We start from the raw sequence: 17,159 nt of genomic DNA, 5'->3' as shown, positions 1-17,159 counted from the left end.
ATGGAAACTTTGTAGGAGAAAGGGGGCTGGGGCAAGGAGGGAAATGGATGAGGGAGAGGGATAGAGAGAGGGAGGGGGCGGGGGAAAGGGAGGGAGACAGAAAGAGAGAGAGAGAGAGAGAGAGAGAGAGAGAGAGAGAGAGAGAGAATAAGCAGCCTGAATGTATCACATGCATACACAAGACTGTCAGATAAAACAGGTTATTGTTAAGTGGGCTATAAGGAAGATGGTGGGTGCTGAAAGGATTAACCACAGCCTCATTCCCAATGTGAGTGTAGCCCAACAGACACAGGACTGACCTGGTGAAGCCTACCAGACCCAAGCCATGGGTGGGATACAGCACCAACCAGTCTGCCAGGTGACAAAGCTGTTGGGGTGTCTTAGGGTTTCATTGCTGTGGAGAGACACCATGACCAAGACAACTCTTATAAAGGAAAACACTTAACTGGGCCTGGCTTACAGTTTCAGAGGTTCAGTCCATTATCACCATGGCAGGAAGCATGGCAGTGGTGCTGGAGGAGACAAGAGATCTACATTTTGATCTGTAGGAAGCAGAAGGAGACTGTCCTCTACAGACAGCCAGGAGGAACCTGTACCACACTGGGTGGAGCTTGAGCACTAGGAGACCTCAAAGTCCCCCACTCCCTCCAACAAAGCCACACCCACTCCAACAAGGCCACACCCACTTCAACAGGGTCACACCCACTTCAACAAGGCCACGCCTACTCCAACAAGGCCACACCTCATAATAGTGCCACTCTCCAATGGCCAATGAGGGCCAAACCTATTCAGACTGCCACAAGGGGTCAGGGAGACATTGAACATATCTGTTCTGAGATCCTTCAGCAAAGTGTCAGCACTGAGGATTGTTCAGAACCATCAGAGCAGCTTTCGGCCAAGGACAGAGCTTCCAGATTTATCTGCACTCCGTCCTGTTTGTTTAAGGATAAGCAGATGTAAAGACAACAAGCAAACCCAAGTGCTATAATAAGAACCCTGAAGATCAATAAGAAATACAATCGCCCTGCTGCAAAAGAAAGACAGAGCCTTCTCAAATAAACCATTCCAGAAAGGGAGCAATCCAGGCAGCTGCGTGTGATTGCACACATCTGTAACCCCAGCACTTGGGAGGTTTGGACAAGAAAATTTCAAGTTCAAGTCCACCGTGGACCACATAACAAGACCCTGTTTCAACCTCTACTCAAAAGAGCAATTTGTAATAAGGGGAGAGATGGGAAGGAAACAGAAATGCAAATGAGAGTGTGTGTGGAACCTTAAGCAACTGATTTGTAATAATAAAATATAAATAAAAATACAAACAAAAACCATTTGATTCAAAGAACTAAAAATACCACAGGGCTGGCAAGGGTATGGGGCAACTGCAGTTCTCAAGTGGGTAAGATGATACAGCCACTCAGAAAACTATTTAGAAATATCTACTACAGCTAAATATACAGGGTGACCACACCTCCTTTTGCTCCCTGGATGTGAGAGCCTGCATCCCCCCGACCCCCAGCCAACCAAATCAACTAGAAAAAAAAAAAAACTAAGATCTCTTTCTGCAGAAGAAGGAATGAGTAAAAAGTGGTTTGTTCATACATGCCAACAAATCCAATGAGAAGGCACAAGCTACAGATGGGCATACCATGTGGATGAATCTGACAGACAAGGAGTTGCGTATAAGAAGCCAGCCCTTTAATCCCAGCACTTTGGAGGCAGAGGCAGGTGGATCTGTGAGTCTGAGGGCACCCTGGTCTACAGGGTGAGTTCCAGGACAGTCAGGGCTACACGGAGAAATTCTGTCTCAAAAATTAAAAAGGAAAGAAAGAAGGGAGGGAGGAGGGAGGGAAGGAGGGAGGAAAGGAAGGGAAGGAAGGAAGGAAGGAAGGAAGGAAGGAAGGAAGAAGGAAGAAGGGAGAGAGAGGGTGCAAGCAGGCAAGCAAGGAAGCAAGCCAGGCACAGCATAGGTACTGGGTATTCCCAGGATAGGAGGGTTGTGGACAGGGCAAGAGGAAACATGGGGAAATTAAATTGGGAGAGGCACAATGAACTTTCTGGAAAAGTTGGAAATGTATATTTGGGTCAGGGTTAAGGTTAAAAGCACATTTCTATACATTAAAATCCACAGAGTAGTGTGCTCATAACGGGTTCACTTTATATGAATTAAACCCAATAAAAAATAAATTCATTCCTATAGTTCCAGCACTGGACAGGCTGACACAGGTGATCCTGCAGTACATGGCAGAACCCCATAACCAAAAATAGAGCTGATAATATTTTTTTAAAACTCCAAAATATCAAACCAGTGAAATGTCATTTTATCCCACAAGAATAGGAAAATAATTTATAAATATATGTAAGTCCCACTTTCTCATTTCTGGCAGGTGAGAGTCATTTAGAAAGATATTTCAGAAGAGCAATCCTGAAAACTCAAACAGTGCCTGTTCCTTAACTTATCCTGTGAAAGAAGCCAACAGATGCACAAAAATACTTTTAGAAAGACGCCTAACTCCTCGTTGCTTAGAACAGTAAAGACATTTGGAGCGCCCAAGGACTGATTAAATAAACTTGCCACATGTGTGAGACAGGATGTATTAATTACCCACAACAATGATGGAAGAGGGGCTGGAGAGATGGCTCAGTGGTTAAGAACGCCCGTTGCCGTTGCAGAGGACCCAGGTTCAATTCTCAGCACCCGAGTGGCAGCTCACAGCCATCTGTAAATCCAGTTCCAGGAGATCCAGTGCCCTCTTCCAGCCTCCTCAGGCACCAGACACGTACAAGGTGCACAGACATACAGGTAGGCAAACACCCACACACATAAAATAAAACCATAATAAAAATTTAAAAGTAAAAAAAAAGATTTAGTAGAATAGGTAATAGCAAAAGAAAAGTCATAAAAGAGAATGGTCCTCATAATCTCATTTTCATAAAAGGTTACAGATGAATTCATGGATAGACAGAGAGGCTAGGCAGACAATAGCTAGACAGAGACGGAAGGGCGTCTGCTAACACTAACCATTGTTCTCTTTGAATGTCCAGTCACAACAATGTTTAAAGTGGAGGAGTAGGTTTACCTCGCCGTTTTGGAGGCTACAAGTTTAAGATTGCATGGCCTTGTCTGTTTGACTGTGGCAAAAGCTTATGGCCACAATGTACGTGGAAGAAACCACAAGGTGACACCAGAGGCACGGGATAGATGGATTCTCTGGGGACAGAAGGGCACAGAAAGGGAAACTTGTCACCTTCTGTCACTTCTGGGCCTGTGAGATCCTAGCCTTCCGCCGTTCTCCTGCTTTCAACTACATTGCTGTCAAACTCATGAGGCAGAGTCCACGCTGGAGATCTGTACACAGAGGATCCTCGCCACTGACATACTGCTAGATGAACTCGGCTCCTTTCTTGCACATCCTCTTCTCGGCAACCTGTGGAAGAAAACCGACGAAGCCAGAAAACCCTGCAGTTGGTGTTTGGGGGACTTTCAAGTAAAATAAATCAGTGTCTTGCCTTTATGGTCACAATAAGCTAGTTAAGAAAGCTGGGCCCACTGACTCCCTAAACTAAAGGAAAGGGTCCGTCTGTGTGCCTGAGGCTAGGGTCTAAAGGAGAGGGGCCCTCCTTGTGCCTGAGGCTCAACACTGTACCTAGAAACCATAGCTGAGCTGGTGACTGACTGTAGGCAGAAGGACCTGAGGTGGCTGTCTGGAACTCACTGATTAAAAAGCTAGACTTCACAATGTGTGTTCGCGGGGTTTTAAAGCTCCGGAGGCAGAGATGGGCCGTTGCCGAGGGCCCACAGTTTGGCCAGCCTAACCTACTGGTTTCAGTTCCCGGCCAAAGAAAAACCGTCTCACAAAACAAGGTGGGCGGCGCCTGAACAACAGCTGAGGTAGTCCTCTGACTCCACAGTGAGCACACACACACGAACATACACACACATACACACACACACGAACACACACACACACACACACACACACCTCACATGCTCTGAGCGACTGGGGCCTTAGGTAAGTTTGGGGTTTCTCTTTTCCCTCAGAGCCTTTTGCTAGACTCAAGTCTAGACTCTTGAGTTTCTTCAATGACTCCTTTGGGTCTTCAGTCTAGAGGCTCTGGAGACATAATTATGTCTCCAAGAATTAGCTGACCATGAGCAGAGAGCGTATCCGACATCTGACTTTACTTTGATAATTTCTTTCTCTTTTCCCTGGTAAAGATCACACTTGGAGGAAGGGGAAGACGGTTTATATTTAATAGCAGGATCAGCTACTCCCATAGTAGGTTGGATCACCTTCTGGAGTTTCTGGCCTCTGAGTATTTATTTGTTTTGTTTCGTTTTGTTTTGTTGAGACAGTTTCAGTGTGTATGCAGTCTTGGCTGTCCTGAAACTCGCTCTGTAGACCAGGCAGGCCTCGAACTCACAGATCCGAGGGTTTTGCCTGTTTAGCCACCCCAACACAATGATGAAGGAACCACAGACACTGGGCTTTTACTCAAGTCCCTGGCCCTGCCTGGTTCCCACTCCCCACCTCACCCTACCCTGTCTCCTGCTCTTACCATCCCGTACCCATCCTTCTACACCCTCAGGCTCCTGAAGGGACCTGAAGAAGATGGTACAGGAGGGAGAATTCTTTTTAACCTAAAACACCCTCCTGCACCTGATGTGTTTCCTTCGTTACCTGCATCTCAATTCATCTGTGAAGGCCACGCCCCATCTCCTCACAATAAAAGAATGTGCTGTGCTGTAGGCTCTGCCCAGGAAGAGTTGGTCTGGTCCAGTCCAATCCTCAAAGAAAGGCCCCACATCGGATCAGGTGCACCTGCTTGTAAGAGACCATCCCCATCGGGAATTGGCCCCATCTTTCCTCAGAGAAAGGGGTTGGGGTGGAGAGGGTCATGAAGCACTCGCCTGAGATTCCAGCCACCTGTACACAATTCTGCCCTAACCGTACGTGATCTCTCAGGAGGTAGTCGAGTATACTGGCTGGAGAGGATTAATGGAGGGGCTCTCCATCCTCCATGCTGAGTGAAGTCTGTCCAGGGCAGCTAACACACCCACCCCCAACCCCATGTTATAAGCCAAATTAACTCCTTAATTCCACAGGTTCAATTTGGAAGATTATAGTTGGGTTTGTCACTGGGACCTTACAAGGAGGGAAAGGGCTTTGTTCATATGTTGACCTCATGCTTGGAGGGCCCACCTGATTGGTGGCTAGAGCTACAGAGTGCCCATTTTACACTGGCTCCGTTGCCTTGGGGACCTGTGACAGTCAGTGCATGTGTGAGTGCCATGTGTAGGGAAGATAGAATTAGTTGTTAGAGCCAGGGAATGGGGTGTGGCTTGAGATCAAAGTGATTTTGCTAGAGGATCCCCCTAGAAGACACCCCTGATTCTCCAGCTGGGGTGGGGAGTGGAGGCAGGGGTGTCTGTGCTTGCAGGCAAAGGTCACCGGAGGGAACACAATACCTTGAAAAGATGTTCCTGGGCTGGAAGCCACCGAATTCTCCACTTATTTACCAAGTACTTTTCATCTTCAAAGCCCTGCACCTCAATTAAGTAATTAATAGGTCTGGTCATGTCCACAGCTGTCCCGAAATAAGGCTGGCTGGGGCTTTGCTTTTCCTCCAGGAGACACGCTCTCACGTGGAGTCCAGAGAAGCCCGGAGAAGAAGGCCAGAGTCCAACTCCTCTGACCTCCACTTGGGACCAGTTTAAGTTGTATGTGGGAGGAAAACACACACAGAGGCTGTGGTCTGCTGCCCCCTGGAGGGTGTCTTGATAACAGCAAGCAAGTGGACTCAGGTAAACAATGCCTCCAGTAAGAGGAAGAAAACAGAAGATTTTGTCAGCAAAGGAGTGTCTGGCCAGCCAGAGCCTTCTTAAAAGGGGGAAAATATTAATTCACAGCATAACAACTCTCTCTCCTCAGCCACAACCTAGACAGACAGTGCTGGTGCTGAGTTAACAAGACTACGGGCCGAAGCCTTCAGAGTAAAATGGGAGAGCTCGTGGACTGACGGGTGAAAACTCCCCTTCGTACATCAGAAGACGAAAGGAAGGTAATTGCCCTCAATACTTGTTTTTCATTTGGAAAAATCCAAAGCAAGAGGCTTTGAAGGAGTAAAGATCTGATTATAATTCTAGGCTCTGTGCCAATGGGATAAATCGTCAGGCGGATTTTTTTTTTTCCTAGCATCGACTCCCTTTGCATCTGATGCCAGTGGCATCAGGAAAGAGCTCCGGAAAGGGTGTTGTTCCTACATCATTGATAAAATGTAGGGTGCCGCCAGTGGTCATAGCCTGGCCACCCCAAGCCTGTGAAGAGCCTGGGTTCTACTTTGACAGCTTGCGTGGTCTCTGTGGCCTGGCCCGACATGTCTAGGGACTTCCAGATGTAGACAAATTAACAAACAAATAAGTAGAGAATATTGAGAGGGCGCAGAGACTCATGGGATATGCCTCAGGCTGTGAGTACTCCCGCCACGTGACTTGTCGATGTATGGAGCCGTCTACTAGCCAGACCTGGGGTCCGGGAGGAAGCGGGGATGGGGCATTCATCGGCAGTGGGTCCGTGGGCTTCAAGTCAGTCAGCAATATTCCATGAGCGATAGGGGAACAGTTGAGAAGCAGGTGCACTGACTCCACTGACTGCGCTTGAAGGAAATGCATGGTGACGATCTATGTTCCAGTCTAAAGCAACCATGGGGGACTGGAGCTCTGCCTCTGCTCCCCAAGGAGCTTAGGTTAGTGAGACGTGGGACTGGAGAAGGTGCTTGTGCTTGTGGTTCGTAAAGCTGATGCAGAAGGAGTCAAGGCCCAGCAGGTGGGAGCGCTGCTACCATTTGCCCCGGAAAGCAGTGGATAATGGAGCTGGGCGTCATCCAGACATGGGGATCAGCCAAGCCGCGTGAAGCAAAGAAAGGCAGCTCCGGACACAGACAGAAGGCATTGCCCCGGATATAGAGACTGTATGACAGTGCCACGAGAGCAGCTTTCTCCGGCTGACACCCGGAGTGACCCGAGCACCTGGAAAGTCCACTGTTAGATGGTCCGACAAGCTGTCTTACAAGAGGCTCATCCAAACCTATGGGGCAGTGGCATAAAATATCCAATCCCAATGACTCTGCCCTGTCTGCAGTGACTGAAAGCCACTCACTGGCCAAGACCCAGAGAGCAGCCGAGTGCGGCTGCAGTCTATCCAAATTCAATTTTCTACTGAGAGTGGAAACAAGTCGCCAAGGTAAACTCGGGTCATGACTTAGCAGCAACTGACACAACAAAAACATTGTCATCAGGGAGACACAGCTAGGTCCTTGCCACCATGGAAGGATGGTAACATGCCACAGCCAGCTGCTGCTGCTCAAACACTTTTCAGAGAGATGTTTGTTTTTATTGTACAACTATGGGATGATGTCATTATAATCCCCAGGGAAACTGAGGCACACAGCACCGTCAAGTGGCTACCTAAACTCCCAAGGTCATAGCAGCACAGATCTGAACCCGTTTCTCTCTCTCTCTCTCTCTCTCTCTCTCTCTCTCTCTCTCTCTCTCTTTCTTTTACACGCAGGAGTTTAGTTGTGGTAGAGACCAGAAATATCATCTGCAGACTCTGTTGGCGAATGACCATTGCAAAGACGTGATGGTCACCCTGGGAAGTGGGGCACTGGGGATGAGCCAGTGTTTCTCACACCCTACGGAGCTGGGGTGTCTATGCCAGAGCCATTCCCAGCATGTTCTCACTATAACTCCAGGCTTTGCTAGTCAAATGCAGAGACTATACAGGGCTTGAAGCAAGTCAGTGTGTGTGTGTGTGTGTGTGTGTGTGTGTGTGTGTGTGTGTATTTTAAATTTTTATTTACATCAACATTTTTAGTGTGTGTAAGCCAACAACAGGTGTTTATTGAGCCACTGCGCTCATCCCTGCAGAGAGCCATTCCTAAGAGCCAGAACTATCGAGGGTATTCACTGATGACTGAGGGGAGCTCAAAGAGGAGAGTTCTATGGGACAGCATATAGGTTCGGGTCCAGGAAATATGGCTGCACCATGAAAATGAAGATGCCCTTTCAGAAGCCAGCTAGGGTAGAGGAATAGCCCCAAGGAGACAGGCTCCTAATGCTAGCCTCTCCTGCTGCAGCCCCTCTCCCACCCCAGTCACCCCACACCTGGTTTCCTCCATAGGCTGGGGGAGAATTGGAAGTAGAGACCTGTTCTTTCAGATGTCAGCCATGTTTGTCTGTAGGTACCATTCCTCCTGGGATGAAGAACTATCTCTAATCTCCAGAATCCTTTTCCATCTGCCTCATGTTGGCCCTGCACACATCTAAGGGAGCGCCATCGCCCTGAGCTCTAACAGCACCTGGCACAGGATGATCATGGGTGACGGCAGAGGAGACTTGGAGGTCTCTTCACCACCTCCTCAGTGTCTAGCATTCTTTGAAAATTTTTACTCTTCTGCCCCTTTATTTTTTTTTTCATTGTATGAATTAATGAGGCTTATATCAGGTATGACATGATATCATTTCACATGAAACAATAAGATATTGAGAAATTCATTTAGTGTCTTCAGCTTTTCATCAGGAGGTGTTTTAGTTTCTCTCCTCGTTTCTGTAACAAAATACCTGGCAAGAAGCAACCTAAGGGGCATGGGGTTTATTCCAGTTTACAGATATGGGGGGGCGCTGTCCACCATAGCAGTGGAAGCACGAGGCAGCTGATCCCATTGTCCACAGTCAGGAAGCAGAGAGTAATGGACTCTGGTGCTCTGCCCGCCTTCTCCTCTGTCTTCAGTCTGGGACCTCGGTCCATGGACTAGCACTGCCCCATACTCAGGAACATCGCTCCTCCTCAATTACCATAATTTAGATAGCCCCTTAAGTAATATGATCAGAATCTGGTTGCCTCCAGATCCCCCTCAAACTGACAGTCAATATTAACCATTATGGGAGATAGGTGAAAAATCAGATTTGGCTACTGGGGAGGAGAAACTTGAAAACACAAACACAGCAGTGGCAACATTAAACTCCACAGAACATCTGAATCCATCAACAGAGCATAGCGCGTGGGGTGGGGTTGCCAACGAGGATACTAGAGTTGAGAAGTTGTAAATTCCCCAACCCCCAGGGGCCTGGCACGTGACCTGACACTTTCTGGGAGGAGATAAACCTTCAGTGAGAGCCACAGACATCATCTTGTCAACTTTCTGCTTTTTCCACCAGCCCTGGACACAAAGCCAGGCACGGGACAGGGGAAACACAGTCACTTTCCAGTGATGGGCACCTTCTGTCAAAGCTTGGCTACAGTTTTGTCAGAAGAGGTGAGCCACATGGTGGGCCTTGGGAGACCATTTCAGGCAAACAATGCACCATAGCAGGGAGCTGGACACTGGCGCACACACACACACACACACACACACACACACACACACATACACACACACACACACACACTGGAGATTGTCAAGGTGCAAGGTGAGGGTGAAGGCGGAGACTGCTACCCCTCCCTGGGGTTGTGGCTGCCTAGCTGATACAAGCTCCACACCCTCCTTCTCCCACCCGCTCCAAACACAGATGTTCTAGAAGAGTGGCACAGTGGAGACCGATCGATCAGTTCACACTTCCAGGTTTGAACCTGCCCCTTTCCAAACCAACATCCAGTCTTTCCATCTGCAAAACGGGGGCAGGTCCTTAGCATTTGCCTTAATGACCTGGCTGAGAAACAAACCAGGAATGTGTATGTCACCCGGCACAGGATCTGCAGATCTCTGCTCCCAGACATCCATTTGTGTCTAGTCTTTCCCTCTTGTGTTTGAGCCTAGAAGATCTCTAACAGCTCTCAGAAGGGGTCAGGCCTGTCCATGCCTTCATCTTGGACTTCAGATCTCCCTCCAGTTGGTGGGGATTTCTTGCTGTATTTGTAACAAAGGAATAAACTATGGACATTCCGTGATGTAATAAATGCCAGGACTTCTAAGTTGCTTGGACACGGACTCTTGGACCCCAAGACTGGTGCTTGCATGCGATAGACAGTAAACACACCTTTAGCTTGTCCTTAAAAGATGTACAAGAGACAAGTACCCTACAGAGTACATCCAGCCCCAGTCAATTCTCTCTGGTCAGAGCCAGGCCATCTGGGGTCTCTTTGAAGCTCTTCCTCTTTCCAATAGATGTTGACTTGAGTGTTTTTGAAGAGCTGAGCAAAGGCCCAGGTAGTTCAGACAGAAGGTCTTGAGTTATGTTATTTGCAGTGTGTGCGTATGTATAGGTTAACGTGTGCATGCGAACGCCTGTACCCATGTGTGCACATGATCCATGGAGGCCAAAGATCAACCTCATGTATCATTCTTCAGGAACACCCCCCGTTGTCTTTTGAGGTGGGGGCTCTCTCTCTGGAACTTGGGGCTCACCAATTAAGGTACACTAGCTAGGCACCAAGACTGTGGACCCAGCTATGTCAGAGAGCATCTCCAGTACTGGTATTACAAGCTCAAGCCACTTGCTGGGCTGTTTAGAAGGGTGCAGGGGATGGAACTCGGGTCCTCACACATGTGAACCAAGTACTTTACCAATGAGCTAATTCCCGGGCTCTGGGTCTAATTTATAACTGAGTATCTGCTACTACACTGCTGAGAGAAAGGCTCCTTTCTGGTCTGGTCTGTAAGATGAGCGTTTACCTTGCCCCAACCCTTGGGTGATGGGAAGACTAGATTCCAAGTCTTTCCTCAAATGCTACAGCTGTGTCAGGTGTCAGCTCCCAGGGTCCTTCCCAGGCTGATATGTGGGGATGGTGGATTCAGAGACTATGTTTTAGATGGGATCCCCCAAAAAGTGCTAGCTGCCACTTCCCAAGGGTGGGAACCCTAGTCCCACTGGGACCCCAGATGAGCCTCCACACCGGAAGGTCGCAGAAGAACAACTCTAGTGGGAGTCCATGTTCAGAAGCATGATGAATGCAGAAAGTGTTTGATAAACTGTTTCCACACAGAGGGTCTGTGTGGTCATTCTGTCTGCTGTTATCATGGTCATTCTGCAAGTTCAATGACCAAGACTCTAAGACACACAGGAACTGGCGACTCTTGACGATTGGGGACCTTTGAGGTAAATAAGATTGTGAGAGACAGAAGAGCTGGGCCTATGTTGGGTTCTGCTGACTGAGACCTGGAGCTAAGGACATCTCTGCCTGAGGACTCACTCGTAAAGACACTTTATAGTGAGTAGAACTCACTGTAAGGACACCTGAGGACTCACTCATCAACGTGGCTTTCTGCTGCATGCTCAGATCGGCAGACCCCCCAAGATCTATGGGCATGCTCTGGCCACACCACTGGTAAAAGGGCCTTGCAGCAAAACATCAGCAGGACCTGCTTGGCCCAGATCTCCTGTAAGTGTTCCCTTGGATACAGCATCTTGTCCCCATGGATACAGCATCTTGTCATTTGGAAGCATGAGCACTAGGAGGGAGGTTCGTCATGGACAGTAGCAGTTTGGTATCTGGGTTCCATGGTTTCTGACTGAAGAGGAAGCTTATATCTTAGTCTTTATCAACAGACAGAATTCGTGCCGATGTTTGAGTCTCTGATGGGACAGCAGTGAGAGGCATCGAGCCGACCTCTCCTGAAAGGATTATTCTCTCCAAAGAACAGGTTGGCTATATCGCATATTCAGCCATTTTTCATTCTTTGCAAATGCCCCCGCCTTCTGCCCTCTCTGCCATGTGCGGGACAGCACAGACCCTTCTTCAGAGAAGCTTGTGGCACAGGCAGCCACCAAACCTGGGACTCCTGGTGTCCTTATCTACATGTTAAATACCCAATCTCGGCTCTCTTATTATTACAAATAATATAAAAAGAAACTAGACTTAAACCGTCTAAGATGTGCAGAGTCCCTCTCAGACATCATGAGCCTTAGCCAGTGGTCTGTGGATTGGCTCCTGCTTAGCAGCTCTGACGTGTGAGAAGAGGAAGGACTCATCTGAGATCAGGTGGCAGATTGGGAGCTGAGCTGGGGCTCCCAGGATCACTCTTCCCCATCCTAGAATCACAGACCAGCAGTGACAGGACTACATACGACGTCTCTGCAGCTGTGATCTCCCAACCGTACTTGTAGCGAGGTTAGATCCACTGACAGCCAGATTTGGAGAAAATGCCAGAGATACCTCATAGCTGGGGCGGGGACGTCTTTTTTTTTTTTTTTTTTTAAAGATTTATTTTATGTACAGCATTCTGCCTGCATATGTGGCTGCAGGTCAGAAGAGGGCACCAGATCTCATTACAGATGGTTGTGAGCCACCATGTGGTTGCTGGGAATTGAACTCATGACCTCTGGAAGAGCAGTCAGTGCTCTTAACCGCTGAGCCATCTCTCCAGCCAGGGCAGGGACGTCTTATGAACTCATGAACAAGACTCAAAGAGACAGGTTTAAAATGATCAACTCAAACCATCTAACCATGTACCACCCCTGTGCAGATGGTCCTCAGTTGTCCAAGACTGAAGGCTGAGCAAGTCACGTCGAGCAATCTAGTAATGTCCGCATGTCCCTCCATGGCCTACGCTTCAGTTTCTGCCTCCAGGTCTCTGACTTGAATTCCTTCCTCAATTCCCCTCCATGATGAACGGTGCCCTGAGAGTTGTAAGAAGAAAAAACCTCTTTCCTCCATAGGTTTGCCCATGGCGTTTATCAGAGCACTAGAAACCTATCTGAGACACGGCCTTTACCTGGGAGCTGTGCACTGGTGTAGAAAAGGAAGACGTCCATTCTAAGGACAGTAACTAAAGACACCAAGGGCTGGAGAGAGGCTTTGCACAGAGGAGAACTGTGTCCTTATAGAGAAGTAATGACCTGGGGCGAGAGGCTGATGGGTAGCGCTCGGTGGGGTGGACTGTGTGACACAGAGGATCACAAAAATCAACAGATATCCCTTGTGCCCTTCCCGCCACTCTCTGGGAGTGCCACCAGATACTCTGGCAGTAACGTGGGTGCAAGATAACTCCTCACAGCTCCACTGGCTGGGGCTGGAAGCTGGAAATAAACCCAGACGTCCATCAAGAAAAGCTTAGTTAAACAAGGCATGGGACAGCTGAACAACAAACCCCGGTAGAGCGATGAGAAGGAATGAGGAAGCTGTCTGGTGCTGATGGGAGCCCAGATCCAGGATGTTTTGGTAAGGGACAAAAAAAAAAAAAAAAAAAAAAGAGGAACAGTATATCATGTATAGACCGTCACTGTGTGTGATCGAGAGGAGATAAGAGTGCGCCAGGTGTTCTGGGACACGGATATGAATTCCAGAAGGCTCAGCAAACAAGGATGGCATCTGGGCAGGACGGGAGCTACACTGGTGGGGGATGGGCTAGGAGAAAGGAAAACCTGGCCGGCTTTTCTATCTGCAACTGCTTTGGATGACGGAAAGTTCACAGTGACGTGATCATGTCCGTGCCCTACAAAAATATCCAGGATAGACAGGTCTATAGGGTCAGCCGAGTGGTTTCCAGGGTCTGGGAGGAGGGGGACATGGAGAGTCTCCTTCTCTGGTGGGTCTGAGAAGTGGCTGCGGTCATGTGTGTCTTGAATGAACTGGAGGTGACTGGTAGTAAGTTTTATGTGGTGTATGTTTTCCTACAGTGAGAGGAAGACAGTGCATCTGTTCCCTAATGTATAGGTTTTCTAATTCCCACATTCCAGACTGCACCAGCTCCTAGTTCTCTCAAAGATTCTGGTGCTCGCTTCGGCAGCACATATACTAAAATTGGAACGATACAGAGAAGATTAGCATGGCCCCTGCGCAAGGATGACATGCAAATTCATGAAGCGTTCCATATTTTTAAGAACTGGAAGAGCTTGAAGGGGCTCGAGACCCCATATGTACAACAATGCCAAGCAACCAGAGCTTCCAGGGACTAAGCCACTACCTAAAGACTATACATGGACTGACCCTGGACTCTGACCTCATAGGTAGCAATGAATATCCTAGTAAGAGCACCAGTGGAAGGGGAAGCCCTGGGTCCTGCTAAGACTGAACCCCCAGTGAACTAGACTGTTGGGGGGAGGGCGGCAATGGGGGGAGGGTTGGGAGGGGAACTCCCATAAGGAAGGGGAGGGGGGAGGGGGATGTTTGCCCGGAAACCAAAGAATTATTATTAAGTATTAAATAAATTTAAAAAAAAAAGATTCTGTCCTCTGGGAAAAGTTCCAGACTCACACAGGAGTCACTCAGGGTTGTTTCCATTGTCCTGCTCAGTCTAGTCAAGGATTGGGTAAAAATATTAACTGCTCAGTCTAGTCGAGGATTGGATAAAAATATTAACTCTGATTCCATCATGAAGCTTCTCCATGGACCTTGAAAAGTCATGCTCCCAAGAACCCGTTTTACCTAATTTATTTAAAGCAAAACCACAGAGTATGAGGGGTTGCAGTCAGTGGAGTTACAAGGTCAAGGGGTTCAGATCGGAGGTTCCTGAGGTATCGGATGCTGAAGAAAGGTCTGTATTACCGGGGACCCTAAACCTCTGCCACGAGGGCTGTGGGAAAGACAAGCCACAGACTGGACATCGGTGTTTTTAGGGTTGCCAACATTCATCTGTCAGAGCAGCTGAGCGGTCCAAGTCTTTCCACATGCTTCATGCAGAACTGACTAGTCACCAGGTCACCTGGCCAGACAGATGAGGACCATTAGCTAAACCAATCGATGGGCTGGGAGCAGAATCATCCCAGGAGTGGGGGAAGTGGATGGCATCAGAAGTTCTGAGGATGAACATGGCCACAGCTGATGCAGGGATACCGGGAGCAGAACAGTTAGGCACAAGGCAAAGCTTCTCGGCAACACTCTCAGGTATTCAAGGCAAACACTCTCAGGTATTCCTCACATCGTCCTGTGAAGAAGGCATTCCTCTCTGAGGAAACAGAGTTTCTAGAAGTTTCTTAATCCACAGAACCCCATCACTAGATGCTGGCTTAAGATGCCATTCTGTCTTCCACCAAGGTGTGTAAGGTGTGTGTGTGTGTATGTGTGTGTGTGTGTGTGTGTGCATGCATGCATGCATGTGCGTGTACATGTGTGTACTTGCGTGTGACTCTGTATATGTCTTTGTGTGTCTGTGTGTGATTGAATCTGTCTGTGCCTCTCCCCGCCTCCTCCCATGGTTTCCTTTTTACCTTGTCTTTTGTGACTTGGAAGGTGTCAATCTTTTTTTTTTTTTTTTTTTTGGTTCTTTTTTTCGGAGCTGGGGACCGAACCCAGGGCCTTGCGCTTCCTAGGTAAGCGCTCTACCACTGAGCTAAATCCCCAGCCCCAGAAGGTGTCAATCTTATCTGTGAGTCAGCTCACCGATAAGACTGAAGCTTTTATGTAAGCTTGCCCTGTAGGAGCCTATGAGAGTGACACAGATGACGAGTTTAAAGTCACAGCGCAGTGTCTGAGGCTGTCCCCAGTCCATGCTAGCCTGCACTGCTTCCGAATATAACAGCTGCTATACTACAGTTTTCTCTTTTCAGCGTGGCTGGAATGGTGCATCTGGTCAGTAACGGATCCCCAGTAAGGAACTTCCCTGCACACATTGCACTTTACTCTCTGTCAAACATTGAAATACAATAAAATGCCCCACAGCCGAATACTCAGAGAGATGAGTATTGTTTCCTGAATAATCTAGTTCTTCAGGGACCTACTGCCACAAGCCTGTGCCTTAGCTTCCAGGCACCTGGAACCTCTTTGGACACAGAACCCAGTATGGTGGTCGGGCTGGATCAAGGAGCACTGTGTACCATAGTGTGACGCTGCCCATCCAAGCCCCCCTCCCTTTCTTGGGAGCAGGGACTGACCTTGACCAGGTATGCACTTGTGACTCAACCTTCTGTTACCCCTTGCTATTTCCAAGTTCAGAATCAGCTCAAAGCTTCCTTTAAAAGAACAATTTGGCCCTAGCAGGCTGCTGGAGTGACATGTCAGGCTGTCCCAGAGGCACAGTTGTTTCCCAACAGCCAGAGTCATGCCAAATTGCTTGAGGCTTGTACCACAGTGCAGCCTGAAAATACGCCGCCCCCCATCAGATAAAAGCTTTAAGTGTACTGTGGTGCAACCTGAAAATATGTCCTTCCCCACATTGAGTAAAAGCTTTCAGTGCACTGTAGTGCAGCCTAAAAGTATGTCCCCCAACCCCAATTACATAAAAGCTTTCAATGTACTATAGTGCTGTCTGAAAATATACTCCCCATCAGATATGGGCTTTCAGTGTACTGTAGTGCAACCTGAAAATATGTCCCCTCACCCCCATCAGATAAAAGCTTTCAATGTACTGTAGTGCTATCTAAAAATACATCCGTCTCCCAAATAAAAGCTTCAGAATCAAGAACTGCACGGTAGATCTGGAGACAACCATTCATTCTTTTCTGTCTCTAAGGCCACTACTTTTGGGGTAACTGAATCACTGAACTTCTCATAGGTCTCCTACGAGAAGAGGCACCCACTGCTCTAGCCCATCCTGCCTCCTGACTCTTTCTAGAACTTGCTGGTCCTATTCTACCACGGACTTGCTAACGTGCTCTCCTATTGAGATTCTCAGCCCTGTCTCTGCCTCCCTTCTTGTCCTCATCATTCAAATCGCCAATCATATGCTGACTTTCATCTCAGAGCAAGCATTTGCTCTGCCTGTGTCATGGTGCCCTGGCATCTCCTCGAAGGAAAGTCTAAACCTAGTGAGTCTGCACATTCCAAAATGTGCCAAGCGTGAGAAGGCATCCTTGGGATGACAGCATGAACGAGAATCACTTCTTGGTGCTCGGTAATCCTATGAATTACGAAAATAACGAATGTTCCCAAGATTCACCTGATCTAATATGCCACAGACAAAGCTTCCCAAACTTTACCAAGCACATGAATTCTCCAGGGGGGACTAAAAGATGGCGGTTTCTAACTTGGTCAACTCGCAGTGCACCTTAGTAGTTGACATTTCTAGCAGATGTTAGCATGGACATTTGACATTTGACATTTCCAACAGAGGCCACTGCTGCCTCTCCAGGAACATATTTTGAGAATATTTGCCATGGCCCAAGGTCATCAACTATGACCACCAGATAAGGGACTAGGGACAAGTAATCTAAGCCCTCATAAGACCCTTGAGTCACCCTCAGTGATGAAATCTTAGGTGACTCAGAACAACGACCACTGTTTACA

General features: G+C 48.1%; 1 long non-coding RNA gene and 1 other non-coding gene across 2 annotated transcripts; one reads left to right on the top strand and one right to left on the bottom strand.

The window, feature by feature from the left end:
- Nucleotides 1-2,843: 2,843 nt before the first annotated feature.
- Nucleotides 2,844-13,188, bottom strand: LOC134480975 (uncharacterized). The gene is made up of 2 exons (XR_010056069.1): nt 4,680-13,188; nt 2,844-3,425 (listed from the first exon to the last, which is right to left on the bottom strand). It is a non-coding gene; the product is annotated as an uncharacterized LOC134480975 (long non-coding RNA).
- Nucleotides 13,189-13,709: 521 nt separating this feature from the next.
- Nucleotides 13,710-13,816, top strand: LOC120095806 (U6 spliceosomal RNA). The gene has a single exon (XR_005491570.1). It is a non-coding gene; the product is annotated as a U6 spliceosomal RNA (small nuclear RNA).
- Nucleotides 13,817-17,159: the final 3,343 nt, after the last annotated feature.

Source organism: Rattus norvegicus, chromosome 11 (genome assembly GCF_036323735.1).
Source record: "Rattus norvegicus strain BN/NHsdMcwi chromosome 11, GRCr8, whole genome shotgun sequence".
NCBI lineage: Eukaryota > Metazoa > Chordata > Mammalia > Rodentia > Muridae > Rattus > Rattus norvegicus.
Note: the sequence above shows the minus strand (reverse complement) of the source record. Positions and strands in the feature narration are given on the sequence as shown.